At 42.2% G+C, this 14,556-nt stretch overlaps 1 long non-coding RNA gene across 1 annotated transcript in view; it reads left to right on the forward strand.

Annotated features, from left to right (window-relative positions):
- Nucleotides 1-5,691: 5,691 nt before the first annotated feature.
- Nucleotides 5,692-14,556, forward strand: part of LOC138827868 (uncharacterized) — a 134,965-nt gene continuing 126,100 nt past the window's right edge. The window contains exon 1 of the long non-coding RNA XR_011372188.1: nucleotides 5,692-5,828. This is a non-coding gene — a long non-coding RNA (uncharacterized lncRNA). The remainder of the gene's footprint in view (nucleotides 5,829-14,556) is intronic.

A 14,556-nucleotide genomic window follows, 5' to 3' on the forward strand; every position in this document is an offset into this window, starting at 1 on the left:
TGGGGCTATTTTGTGATAAAGCTCACAGCGCCCGGCCTGGAGCCATTCTCAGGGTTTCTGTTTTTCAATTGATTGTGGTGGCTGCTAGAGGGAGGGGCAGCCTCTGGCTCTGGTTACCCAGTGAGGCAAGGCACTCCGATGGCTGGCGCCTGAGCTGGGTGACTTTTCCCTGGATGGAGCTGAGTCTGGCAGGTCACTTCGCCGTTAAGTTCTTGTGACCTGCTAAATGACTCATTTTATTCCAAGGCCTGAGCTGGAGCTAGCAGCTCCTCCGAGCTTTGTCGGTATCCAAGATGGAGATCACCGGTGCTGGGGGGGGAGGGGTGGCCTTCCCTCCTCTGCTCCCTGAGGAGTGAGGACGTCGGGCTTGTACTCACGCCGAGTCTTGGATCCTGGGTCGTCTCTGGTCTGCAAACAGCAGGATGAAGATGTCACTCCTTGTCGGTTCTTGTTGGTGTTGAGTAGAATCCGCTCGTCCGCTGTGTCTGGCTCCTTTGTCCCCGACTCTCTGTGTCTCAGGTATGACTCCGCGGCAGTGGTCGCTGCCGCCACCCCGCCGCCGGAGCGGCAGCTGATGCGTTTCCTTGGCTTCCCCTCTCTTGTCTAACTCTCTGTCCTGTGATGGCACACTTGGTGTGATTCTCTGGCTTAGGACTGTTCACTGGAACTCTAAAACTACTTTCTATGCGAGAGCTTGTTCAGATTCCAGCTTCTCCTCCGCCATCTTCCCGGAACTCCCCTTTGGTGGCTTTTGGTGTTGAGTTCTAGTTTTATTCCCTTGCGGTCAGAGAGAATGCAAGGTATAACTTCAATGTTTCTGAGTTTAGACAAGTTTGCTTTGTAGCCTAAAATGTGGTCTATTTTAGAAAACGTTCCATGTGCTGCTGAGAAAAACGTGTATTCTGATGCTGCTGGGTGAAATGTTCGGTAAATGTCTGTTAAGTCTAGTTGATCTATGCAGTTGTTTAGATCTGCGGTTTCTCTGTTGAGTTTTTGCCGAGTTGATCTATCTAGTGGGGAGAGTGGTGTGTTAAAATCCCCAACAATTAATGTCTTTGGATCTATATGGGATTTGAGGGAAAGTAGTGTTTCTTTGATAAATTTGGGTGCTCCATTGTTTGGCGAATAGATATTTAGAATTGTAATAACCTCCTGAAGGAGAGATCCTTTAATTAGTATGTAGCAACCTTCTTTATCTCTTCTCACGAATTTTAATTTGAAGTCTATTTTATCTGATATTAGGATTGCAACTCCCGCCTGTTTATGAGGGCCGTTTGCTTGGTAGATTTTGTTCCAGCCTTTAACTTTGAAAATGTGTTTGTTTTTATGGGCAAGATGTGACTCCTGCAGGCAGCAGATAGAAGGGTCTTGTTTTTTAATCCAACTAGACAGTCTATGTCGCTTAATTGGAGAGTTCAGTCCGTTAACGTTAAGAGATAGGACTGAGAGGTATTTGGGAGTTGCTGCCATGTTATCCACCTTCTTGGGGACTGCAAAAACTGGGTTCTTCCTATGGTTCTTGGATTCTCAGTTTGGGTGCAATTTCTTGGCCTTTGTTGCGTTCTTGTTGGTTTTCTATGTGTAGGACATCTTTAAGAATCTTTTGCAGGGCTGGTTTGGTGGAGATGTATTGTTTCAATTTTTCTTTGCTATGGAAGGTTTTTATTTGGCCTTCAGTTATGAAGGAGAGTTTAGCTGGGTACAGTATTCTTGGTTGATAGTTGTTTGTTTTTAGGGCATGGCATACATCAGTCCAGGCTCTTCTTGCTTTGATTGTCTCTGCTGAGAAATCTGAGGTGATTCTAATTGGTTTCCCTTTATAGGTGATTACCCTTTTCTCCTTGACAGCTTTAAGGATCTTTTCCTTGGTCTGAGTTGATCCTGTGTGGATTATAATGTGACGGTGGGATGTCCTATTCTGGTCTGGTCTATTTGGGGTTCTAAAAGCTTCTTGTATCTGAATAGGCCTATCTTTTTGTATGTTTGGGAAGTTCTCTGCTAGGATCCTGTTAAACAAATTTCCTAGACCATTAACTTCTGTTTCTAGGTGCTCCTCTACACCCATTATCCTTAGATTAGGCCTTCTGATGGTGTCTTCCAGGTGTTGGATAGATCTATCATATTTCTTGGACTTGTCTTGGATGGTTGTATGTTCTTTCTCTATAATATCTAGGCTGTCTTCAATCCCTGAGATTCGATCTTCTGCATGGTCTAACCTGCTGTCAAGACTCTCTACTTTGTTTTTTTATCTCTTTTCCTTCTAATTGGTCAGCTTTGATGGCTTCAAGTTCTTTGTTGAAGCTCTGTTTTAGGTCTTGTATGAATTTCTTTACTTCCTTAATTTGGTGTTCAGTGTTTGTTCTCAAATCACTTAGTTGATTGGTTATGGTTTCTTTGGACTCCCATTCCTTCTGTTGGCTTCCATTCAGCATTCCCTTTGTGGTCTCCCTAACTTCCTTCAGCTCTTTGTTAATGGATTCCATGAATGCCTTTAGTGATCTTTGTGTATTCTCTACCTGGTCTCTCAATTCCTGTATTACTCTTTGATTAGCTTCTTCCCGTTCATGGGATTCCTGTAGTTCTCTTTCCTCTCGTTCGTGGGATTCCTGCAGTTCTCTTTGAGTGTTCTCAGCCTGCTCACGCCATTCCTCCCTTTCTCTTTGAGTATTCTCAAGTTGTTCACGCAAATCCTGTATCAGTTTTTGAGTAGCTTCCTCACGCTTATGATATTCCTGTATAAACTTCTGGGATGCCTCCTCTCTCTCCCTTTCACGCTCATACAGAGTCCTTTGTAAGTTGTCAAACTTCTCATTTATCATGTTTGCCAGCAGTGTTTGTAGAGCTATTTGGGAACTCTCCTCTGGATTATTTATTATCTGTTCTGACCCCTGATTATCAAGATTGGGACTTGAGATATCCAGATTTGCCATTTTTCTAGTGTTTTTTCGGCTTACTCTGCCCATTTGAGATGAAAATAGCACCAGTTTTGTGCTAGAACACTATCTTAAGGCAACCATCAATCAAAGTTTGCATTTGTACAGTCAATAGTCTACAGATACAATCTAGTTCAACAGATACATCTATTCAACATCAAACAGCTATATGTTAATGTGCTTCGAACCGCAGAGAAGAATTTGGAAAACCAGAAATTATTAGGGTTAGGGAGAGATGTGGGTAAAAAATAGGAATAGATTGGTGTGGGGAAGCACAGGGAGAGTTAACTATGTCCTAATCACAGTGCAGGAAATAGGTTGGGTAGGAAGCATGTAGAGAGAGAGAGAAAAAGAAGAATGGGAAAGGGAAATGAAAAAAGACCAGAAAAAAATAGAAATGTAAAAATTAATATTATTATGGAGATTAAAAGACCATCTATTTAGAGAGGAATGTGAGTATATTAATAGAAGGGTAGGGACATAGAGGAGAAATGAAAAACTTAAAAAAATGCTTAAAATATGATATAGGTATAAAGAGGTAGTACTGCTATTAAGGAATTTAAGTCTCAGAGGTTTTGAATTGAGTAATAAATTTGTGGATTGAGTGTGTACACAATGGGGGATAGGGTCTACTAGTTAACTAGGGGTTTATCTGAGGATGTGCAGGACAAGAGTTAAGTCACATACAGAAGATCAAAAGAGAAGAAAAGGTGAAAAGGATTAGAAAGGGAGAAAAAAGATCAGAAGTTCAGTAGAGCTAGACAAAAAAACAAAAAGATAGTTAAGAAAGAAAGAAAAAGAGAAAGAAGACAAGAAAAGAAAGGAAAACGCACATTCATGTGTTCCTAAAATAAAAATTATAAGAGGAAAAAAAAGTTACTGGAAAATAATTATTTTTTCAAAAAAGGCAAAAATTAAAGATTAATAAAATTTTTAGAAAAGGAAAAAAAATTTATATATATATATAAGGTACCAAAAAAAAAGAAAAGAAGAGGAAGAAAAAAAAGTTCTTTGATTTTTTTTTAATTTTTTTTGGGAGGGGTGGGAAGAATCCTGTATCTCCCTTTTGTCTGTAACCAGCCTCTTGTTGGAGTCTCTGGTCAGCTTGAGGTCCTGTGGCTTGATTGGTTTCTTAAGTCGGTTTGTTGGAAGAGGCAGAAAAATGCTCTGCTTTACCCAAGATTTTGAGATCCCCCTCCCAGATTAGTTTACTGGGAGGGTGATCTGCTTTGAGAATCACAAAAGAGGGGGATGAAGTGGTGAGGCTAGGTTCTGGGTAGGGTTGAGGCCTTTCAACAATCAGTAGCTTTTTCCTGGGGCTAACACAGAGCCCAGCCTGGAGCCGTTCTCAGAGTTTCTGTTTTTCAATTGATTGTGGAGGCTGCTAGAGGGAGGGGCAGCCTCTAGCTCTGGTTACCCAGTGAGGAAAGCCACTCCAATGGCTGGTGCCTGAGCTGGGTGACCTTCCCTCCTCTGCTCCCTGAGAAGGAGTGAGGACGTTGGGCTTCTACTCACGTGGAGTCTTGGATCCTGGGTCGTCTCTGGTCTGCGAACTGCAGGATGAAGATGTCCGCTCCTTGTCGGTTCTTGTTGGTGTTGCGTAGAATCCGCTCGCCCGCTGCGTCTGGCTCCTTCCTCCCGGACTGTCTGTGTGAGCGCTCAGTTTTGGCCCGGGCTGCGGACTCCGCCGTGACCCTGCCGCCGCCGCTGCGGCGGCTGCTGGCAGGTGCTCAGATGTGTCTTTTTGCCTTGGCTTCCCCTCTCTTGTCTAACTCTCTGTCCTGTGATGGCACACTTGGTGTGACTCTCTGGCTTAGGACTGTTCACTGGAACTCAAAAACTGCTTTCTATGCGAGAGCTTGTTCAGATTCCAGCTTCTCCTCCGCCATCTTCCCGGAACCCAACCAACATCCCTGAATCTTACCTTGATAAGCCTACCCTCAAAAAATTTTGGTCTTCTATAAGCAGAGGCCAATGATGTCACTAGAATTCTGAGAAAGGGCTTGGGAATCACATCTGTCCTACAGAATCACCTGTTATCCTGATGTTTCTTGGAATGTTGAGGAAAGATGAGGAAATGAAGAGGAGGAAGAATGTTTCTTTAAAACTCCAAAGTGCAGAGGAAGCTCCCTGTAAATTCTTTAAGAAGACAAAGGACTTCTTTTATCTTTTATGTCCTTTTACTTCTTCCTAAAAATAATAATTACAACAATGAATAATGCTTATATCATTAGTAAGGGCTATAACAGATGACTAATGTTTATAGAAAGCTTAGTGTCAAGGTACTATGCTAAAGGCTTTATATAGTCTCATTCAATCTGTGGATAATGTAAGAAAACAAGTACTATGATCATCCCCATTTTACAGACCAAGAAACTGAGGCTGAGGCCAAGTCATGTTTCTTGAATCTCTTGAAATATCTTCAGTGCTGTCTAGGAGTATGGGTTCATTTTCTCCATTAAGGAATTAAAAGTGTTTAAAGCAGACAGAGCAAGTGTATTTGAAAGTGGAAGGAAAGCAGTAAAAGATTCTGAGAAGGGCTCCAAAGGATGAGTTCCATGGAGTCCTGCCACTTCCCCTATCTCCTTCCCTGGGCCTTTTGCTGATTGGCAGCCTGCTCATGCGCCATCTTGTCTCTCCTCATTGGTTGAACAGGCACCCGGGGCATGATGGGAGGAAGCATGTGCACGCCAACGCACGGCGTCTAAGGAGCTGGAGCCCAAGGCACTATGGGAACAAGAAGCGCTGAGCTGGACCGCGCATGATCTGTCACGTGTTATGTCAGCCACATTTCGCCCTTATCTTCCGAACAATTCCCTGTCTGTCCCGCTTTGAGGAAGATCAGCGGGAGAAGCTAGAAGAGCCCGGAGTCGGTGGGAACTTGTGCGGCGTCAGGTAATGGTGGAATGGGGTCCCGGGCGGTTCTGCGCGGCAGGTGGTGGCCGAGAAGACGGGCACCATTCGGGTGCAGTGACAAGTCACAGCGGCTCTCACAGCGACTCAGCATGGCGACCAGCTTCTCAGACCTCTTGGTCGGCGGAAGGAACGGTCAAGGTGGGAGGTGGGTGACAAAAATGACCAGTGATAGCGACCATCAGCAGGGGGAACCATCCATGGCAGGAATCCTGGGAGCAGTCCATGGTGGGAGCCTTTGGCCCTGGGAATGGTGGGCTGTGGGAAAAGGCTGTGGAGGCAACAATAAACTAGGGGAGCAGTCAGTGGAGGGAACAGTAGGCCAGGGAGATGGCAGGCTGTAGGAATTGTTGGCGGAAGGAGGGGTTGTTGGCAGTGGAGACTCAATGGTCAGTGGTGGCAGGTGTCGGGTGGGCCATGAGAACGGTCAGCTTGGGAACTAGCAGTGGTGGGAATCTTCAGCCATAGGAACAGTCGACCTTGGGAAGGGTTGGTCATGGAAACAGTCCGTGGTAACAGCACCGGATTCTAGTGAAGGTTTGTGAAGTTTCCCTTCCCATCGTGAAAGCTTCACGTGGTGAAGACTTCTTACAATAGTAAGATAATTTGGCAGAGCTTTATTAAGTGAGCAATCAAGCAAGCAGACAAGCAGACAAATAGCAGGCAAGCAGAAAGGAAGAGGCACGCTCACAGAGTGCATCCTGCTTCTTTTCTTTGCAATATGGATGGTGCCTCTGTGATTCTAAAAACCATATTTCTGAGTTGCCCTCACTGGGCCTCATTTTCCTCAACTTATCCTGTCTCATTTTCTTCTAAATGACTTTGGTACCTTAATCTTAAGTAGTTGAATGAACATCTCCTACATTTAATATATGCTTACAATACCTCCTGTTCCCCTTTCCCGAGGAAAGGTAAACTGTGGGGAGAGTAGGCCATGGGGATGGTGGGCTGTGGGAGCTGTCAGCAGTGGGAAGGGTTGGCAGTGGAAAGAGTCCCTCAGTGATGGGAGGGCTCAGTGGTGGGAACAGTTGGCAGTAGGAGGGGTCGGTGGTGGGAACAGTCAGCTTTGGGAAGGGTTGGTCATGGAAACAGTGGTAGGAGCAGCGAGCAGTGAGAAGAGGGGGCAGTGGGAATGGTAGGCTGTGGAAACTGTTGGCTGTGGAAACGGTCACTGGTGGGAACAAGTCAGACGTGGGGACAGTCAATGGAGGGAACAGTGGGCAGTGGGAGGGATCTGTGGTGGAAATGGCCCATGGTCCAACAGTGGGAGCACAGGCTGTGGGCCCTGTTGCCAGTGGGAGCAAGCAACAGTGGGAATGGACAGCAGTGGGAAGGGTCAGCTGTGGGAAAGGTTGGTGGTGAGAGGGGTCGGAGGTGGGAATTGTCGACAGTGGGGATGGTCAGCTATGGGAACGGTGGAAGGGGTGGGCGGTGGGTGGCAACAAGCGTCAGGATCTGTCAACAGCAGTGGTGGGAACAGTCTGTGGAGGGAGAGGTAGGTTGTGGGAAAGGTGGGGGTTAGGAGCTGTCAAGATTAAAATATTCAGCTGTGAGAATGGTCAGACTCAGAACCACTTCCTAATAAGAGTAAGTAACCTCCTGGACACCTAGGGTCCAATTCAGACCACAGCTAGATTGCTGCTGACTCTCCTAATTAATGAACTTGTTAAATCAAAACTATAGGAAGCCATTTGTTTTGGGATAAACCCTTGTCCTGCATTCCCACCTAACAGGCTAAAAATTAAAAGAGTCACTGATATTAAAAATTCACTTTGTCAAACTGAAGCTAAGCCTTTGTTTGATTTTTTGAGAAATTAGGATTAGAGAGATAACAGCTGAATTTCCCAAACAGGTCAATTTCAATCAAGGCAATAAGGAACTTGTCTGCCTTACTCCTTACATAGAGGAATGTCTAAAAGGGTGGAATGTGAACTAATTATTATTTTGCTACTGTTATGTCTGCATGAACCTGATTTATGAGAAAATGATGGAGTGAAAGAACAGTTTTTGTTCTTTTATTTTTGTGTGTCTCTGTTGTGGGCTTGAACTCAGAGCCTGGCACTATTCCTGAGCTCTTTTGCTTAAGGCTGGAGCTCTATCACTTAAGTCATACCTATACTTCTGGATTATTTTTTGCTGGTTAATTGGAGATAAGAGTCTCACAGGGACTTCTCTGCTTGGGCTGGCTTTGAACCACAATCCTCAGATCTCAGCCTCCTGAGTAGCCAACCTCTTCAGCCCATCAGATCATGTTTTCTTTTTCATGGAATGACCTGTTACTTGATTCTAGAATCAAACTGCCAATTCGTATCATTAAATCATGTATCCTTTGACAAACTTGAGGCCCATTTGTTCATAGGCTAGCCAGTGCTTCCCAGACTTCTCCAGTCCTGAGGCTCCCTTGGCTTTGATGACTTAATAAATGGCTCCCAGAATGTTCTCCAAGCCTCTGTCTATCACAAAGAGGAGTGGAGGCTGGGTGATCTTGGTTTTGACATCCAGGCGAGTCTTCCAACCAAGCAGATTAAGAAAATACTGAAGGAGCCTGGAATCTCACCTGCCTTGACAGTTCAGGGGTGTGTGACTTCTGGTGGATTTTTTGCTGGATAATTCGAGATAAGAGTGTCACAGACTTTTCTGGCTTTTAGTCACAATCTTCATATCTCAGCCTGCTGAATAGCAAAGATTATAGGTATGAGGCACCAGCGCCAAACTTGAGACTTGCATTTTTAAAGTGGGGGCAGTTCCAAGCAAACACTGTCTCCATCATGAAACCACAGCCATTCTCACCCTTGGCCTCCCATGAGGCTGAAGCTGCCTCTTTCCCTCTCATAGCAGAATGCTGCTTACCTGGGCAGCAGAAGGAAAATGATGCTGAATAAAGGATTACAGATTCAATTTCGTATGACTAATAGCTCCACTAGCATCCAGACATATTTGCATTTTTTAAAAAGAGGAACTATAATTTGTTTGCCTCCTTCATTTCCTTTGCAGTGAAATTGCTTTTCGATGTATCTTTAAAAAGCAGTAAAACTCATAGCTGCATTTCACAAAAGTGATCCATGTGCCTCATTTGTCATGTCCTTTAAACATAACTTTCACTTCTCCCTTAAAACTAGACTTGCCACCAAAAATAGACACTGCCCTTTCAAAGTAATGCTGATTTCTGTTTGACTTCCTTTTCCTAAATTTGGTATTGTGACTTTAAGAAATACAATATTTCTACTTGTCTGAAGTCTCTTGCTCGGAGATAAATTAGAAAAGCAAGATGGATAATTAAACTGAACATTGTGTGTCAAGTAAATCTAAATTCCAAGGGATAAGCTTTACCCCCCCCCAAGTAATTATAATAAAATATAAACACAGAAGAAAGGGAATGACCCAATATTCAACCTGACCTTTGCTAAGGAGTTTGCATTATAACATTGATAACAAAAGCATTTGGATTTGAGGATAAGAAGGCAAATAGGGGGCTGGGAATTGGCTTAGTGGTGGAGTGCTTGCCTAGCATGCACGAAGCCCAGGGTTTGATTCCTTAGTACCACATAAACAGGAAAAGCCAGAAGTGGTGCTGTGGCTTAAGTTGTAGAGTGCTGGCCTTGAGCAAGGAGCAGGGACAGTGCCCAGACCCTAAGTTCAAGCCCCAGGACTGGCAAAAAGAAGAGACCTTGACTTTGGAGCCCAAATCCAGTTAGAAGAGACACAGGAGCAGAGCAAGTCTTTTTGTTTGCTTGGTCTATTTTCATTTATTTATTTATTGAGACCAAGTCTCACTGTATAGCTCCGTCTAGGCTAGATCTCACTATGCTTCTGCTTTAGCCTCCTTAATGCTGGGATTGCAGCGATGCACCACCCTGCCGGTCTCAGCTCATGTTCCTTTCTCTATTGCTGAACCTTACTGCAGAGTTCAAAATGGGAGACAGCCCCAGGAGGAAGGCCTTTATAGAGTAAGGGTTTACATGTATGCTCTAGAGCTGCTCAGACTCACACATTAGCTGGGTGATCTTGGGTAAATTACTCAAAGTCTCTTTGCCTGAGGTAAAACAGCAGCACCACCTACCTCACTAGATTCTAACTCCCAAAGGGTAATTTATAAGTTAATATTCATAAGCATTTAGGGCCATGCCTCCCACTTAGCCAGTGCTTGGCAAGTGATTACTTATATTAAGGATGGGGATACAATTCTCTGCATCCAGTTCTGGAGCCCATTGGCTAATTTTTAAAAGTTGCTTTGCAGCACTCACTGCACAGCATGACCAAATGCTTCTGCCAAGTTGTTCTGCTGGGCTCCCAGGGGTAGTGTTGTTTGAATTAATTTCTAGTTTAAAAATTGGGATGTAAAAAAATATAGATTGCTACTGCTTTAGAAAAACAGAAAGAAGCTGGCCGTGTAGACTCACATTCTGCATGTGAGTCCCAATAGTAAGTCGATGATGATCACCCAATTTGTCACAGACTCCATGTAACATATTTTATCATAAGCAACTGAAGTTGCAATACTTGTTTTAAGTCACAATCAGCAAATGATTGGCTTATCAGTAGCAATTAGTTATGAGCAATGGAGAAATGCAAAGGGAACTTAAATGGAGGGAGAAATCACAAAGGTTTCTATGAAAATATTTTATAGGAAAAATTGAGAGAGAGCAAGGGCAGAGGTGAGGTTATTCAAAAAGGAATGTATGTAGCTATGTAACTGTAACTCCTCTGTATGTCACCTTTAAAATAAAACATTTAAAAATATTTTATTTTAGAAAATATATAGTTCAGGCAAGAATTTTAAGTGTATGAGTATTGTTTAGAGGGGATGAATTATCTTGAACCATAGATAATTCTTAGAGCCATTCCTTTTACATTTTATTTTTTCTGAACTTAAAAAAGTTGTACAGACAGTTACGATTTAATGCATTTATCCAATTTTCCAGTGCTTCGTGTTCAGAATCACCCCTTCCATCATTCTATCACTTCCTATCTGTTCCCTCGCCCAGACTCATTTTGCATTCCCCATTTCTTTTTATCACTGTGTATATTGAGTATTTTTGCTGTATTTGTCCTCTGTTCCCTTTTCCATTAGTCAATTTCTTCCCACAACCCCCACCTTAAAATCTCATTCTAGTTTTTGGGTTTTTTTAATACTTTTTTTTTGTAAAAATACTGTTCAGAGGGGTTACAGTTACATGACTAAGGTAATGAGTACATTTCCTATCAAGCATTGTTACCTCCTCCTTTGTTTTTCCCCTGCCATCCCTTCCCTCCCACCTCTACAACTCCCCCTCCCCTGCCTAAATTGTAAAGTTTGTTTTTCAACATAGTGTCTTGTACATCTCATTGTTACAATGGGTTGGCCTGTATCCCTATTTAAACATTTTGTTTTTTCCCTTCACCTCCCCAAATTAGAGAAGTGTATATACAAAATGCAGGGCACCGACATCAAATAGAGTGAAAATAGTATTTGATGGGAGGGGAACTGCAAAGAGACAAAAAAATCACATGGTACATTATAAATATGCCTGTTAATTGTTGAAAAGATTTACTCCAAGGAAATTCACTCTTGAATCACTTTAGCAACTTGAAGGTTTAGAATCCTCCAAGTGATTGTAGTTCCTTATCTCCACCTAGTGGCCAGGTGTCTAAATTGCAGGTACAATTCTTAAGCTCTAACGCAAAGTTTTAGGGTTTTTTGTTTTTTGTTTTTAATGGAACTTTGTTTTTTAAGAGGCAGAATCTGGCTGTGTTTCTCATACTGGCCTTAAGTGATTTTCCTGTCTCAGCTTCTAAAAAAGTTGAGACTTTTAGTCCACATGCAACACCTCTTTAAGACAGACATAATTAAATTTTTCTGTGGATTATAGGATTATTTTGCTACAGCACCAAATAAATTGGCTATTTTCTCTTATTCCATCTTGAGTAATTTGATCTTTCTTCTTGCTTCTTCATCATAAAAATAAAATTGAACAAGTATATAAAAATCATGTCTGTAAAGCAATGGAAGAATATTCTCTCATACAATTTTTATACATATAATACTATTTCAATGACATTTTGATATGTAAGTATATATGGAAGATGTATAAAAACCTGTGTTAAGATTCTGCTGTGAATTCCTATGGTACACAGCAGACTTCCTAACATGTTTACATAAACATTCAGATGATCTTGTACTTCAACTATTTATGTAATCATTCTTATAGGATAAAGCAGCAACCCAAATATTACCTGGGATGCCTACAAACTTAATCCATTGGATTCCATTTGTGGTATCTATTAACTCCCTTTTCAGGAATAATATATGTATATACATATATATATATTATGATGGCTTTCAGTCCTATTATTTTTCTCTATCAAATAAGAATTTATTGGAGTCTTTTCATTTTTTTCTCAGCCCAGGTCTAAGCAAGAAATTAATATTAATATTCTGCTAGATTCTTTTCATCCCTGCATACATTATTTGCATTATAAACATGGTGTACTGTCTACATGAAGTAGACTACATTGAATATATATACAACTGACTCGCCAACAGATCTTGGCATTTAAAATGTGTCCAATAAATCCTTGCTCAGTGAATGAAAGCACTGGTAACAGTAACACAGAGAGTTCTAAATGTGATACAAGCTTTCAGAACTGTCCTGAAAGACAGTTAGGGAAAGAAGGCATGCTTTTAATCCCTCTCTCACACTCCGCTTCTATCAGTCATGAGATGACAACAACTCTACTACCGATTGGAGCTGTGGCATTGGACAAGGTAGCCCTCTTAATTTGTGTCATATCTTCAAGGGCACCAACAGTCAATTTTTTTCTGAACAGCTCATAAGGACTTATAACTAAGTCCTTCATTCCTAAAGGGTATCTGGGAGGCACATTACAGCATCCCTCACTTGGTGATTGCTCAAGAAATGCAAGGTCCCTAGTCCATGCGTAATTACTTTCTGAAGGAGTAAGCAAATGAACTTACTCGTGTCTCACTGGGTAGCTGAGATGCCTAGTATAGTCATTTATGCCTAGTCATTCTATGTTGCCCCTCCATGGGGACATTTGTCTTATGTATAGTCAGAGTTCCCTTTCTAAGGTAACCCATACACACTGTTGTTCTTTGAACGCAACTTAAAGGACCATGGGAACTCTACTTGTAGCATCCCACACACTAGGAACAGAGAACAGTGTCACTTTTTTAGGGGGGAGGGTGGTAGAGGAGATGGGATATGCCAACTTATTGACATTCGATTGCCATCAAATCTCAGCAGACCCTAAACTGCTAGATGGACCAAACGCGGGGCCTTGTGCATACTAGGCAAGCACTCTACCACCAAGTTACATGCCCACCCTTGGTGTTTTGTTTTGTTTTGGCACAAGATGTTGCTAAGTGGCTGGGACTTGCTTTATAACTCCAATATTTATGATTCTCTGATCCAGAAATCAAGAGCCACTGCTACTGGCTGTGTTTGTCACTTCCATCTACAGTGTCAGGCACTTTGCATACATTAAGTTATAGGAAAATTGGGGATAATCGTGTCTATCTCATATGTAAGGATTCAGTGAAGTAACTGATAAGACATATAGATGACAGCTTGACATGAAGGATGTGTTTGATGAAACTAGCTATTGTTATTACTCTTATTTATTCCCAGCAACTCAAAGCTCACTCTGTGGACTTACCTGAGGTCCGTTCTTCATTGAGATTTCCAAGTTCCACAAATTTCCTGGCCTCTATCCTGTCTTTGTGTCTACTCTTTCCTCGTGGTCTTTTGGGTGGTCAAAATCACCTGTGCTCTCAACCACTATCAACATTCATTTATACAAGTAAGCTTTCAGTGGGTATTATTTTCTGTAGTATATGCAGAAAAATGTTAAGTGTTCGTAAGTTATTGTGCTGCATAGATTGCTATGATTTGGATATAGTTTCAATATGCCTCTCAAGGGTTCAGATCTTGGAAGTTTGACTTCAGTTATAGCTGTGTTAATAAGTGGTGAAAACTTTAAGAGGTGGGGCTTATACAAAGGTAAGTAGGTCATCGGGAAGGATTAATGTGGCTCTCATGGGATCTTGCTCTTACAGTGTTGAGTTCTTACAATAAAGCGAGTCTAACCTCCAAAATGCTCTGACTTCCTATGTGATTTCTCTTTTTTGGCTCCTGCCATTGTGATACCATCTACCAGGAAGTCCTGGCCAGAGTTGAGAGAAGCTAGTGCCATATTCTTAGACCTCCAGACTGAGTTAAATAGACCTCTTTTCTGTACAAGTTACCTCACCTTGGAACTGGGTATGTGGTACATGTTTGTAATCCCAGAACTTGGGAGGTTGAGAGACAAGAGGAACTTTAGTTTGAGACCTCCATAGGCTCCATAGAGGGAGTTTGTCATAAACAAAACTTTGGGATTTCTCAGGAGCTTTAGTATAATCATATATGCATATTAATCTTCAAGAGCATGTCTCAAATTCATTTCATCATAAAATCTTCCCTCCACTCTACATTACTTCATAATATCTTCCAGGATGTTTATTATTCTAGAACTCATTCCTTCATTCATTGGGATAGGGTCTCCCTATATAGTCCAGGCTGACATTGAACTCACAGTTCTTCTTCCTTAGCCCACTGGTTGCGGGACTATAGGCCTATGCCTCTACTGGCTCTGCTAAATACGTTGAGAAGCATTGATTTAAGGAATTTGTGTCTGGCAAGAAGAGTTGGATAAATGAGGAAGAAAGACC

The sequence above is a fragment of the Dipodomys merriami genome, unplaced genomic scaffold (genome assembly GCF_024711535.1).
Source record: "Dipodomys merriami isolate MVZ:Mamm:240054 unplaced genomic scaffold, mDipMer1.0.p SCAF_16, whole genome shotgun sequence".
Classification (NCBI taxonomy): domain Eukaryota; kingdom Metazoa; phylum Chordata; class Mammalia; order Rodentia; family Heteromyidae; genus Dipodomys; species Dipodomys merriami.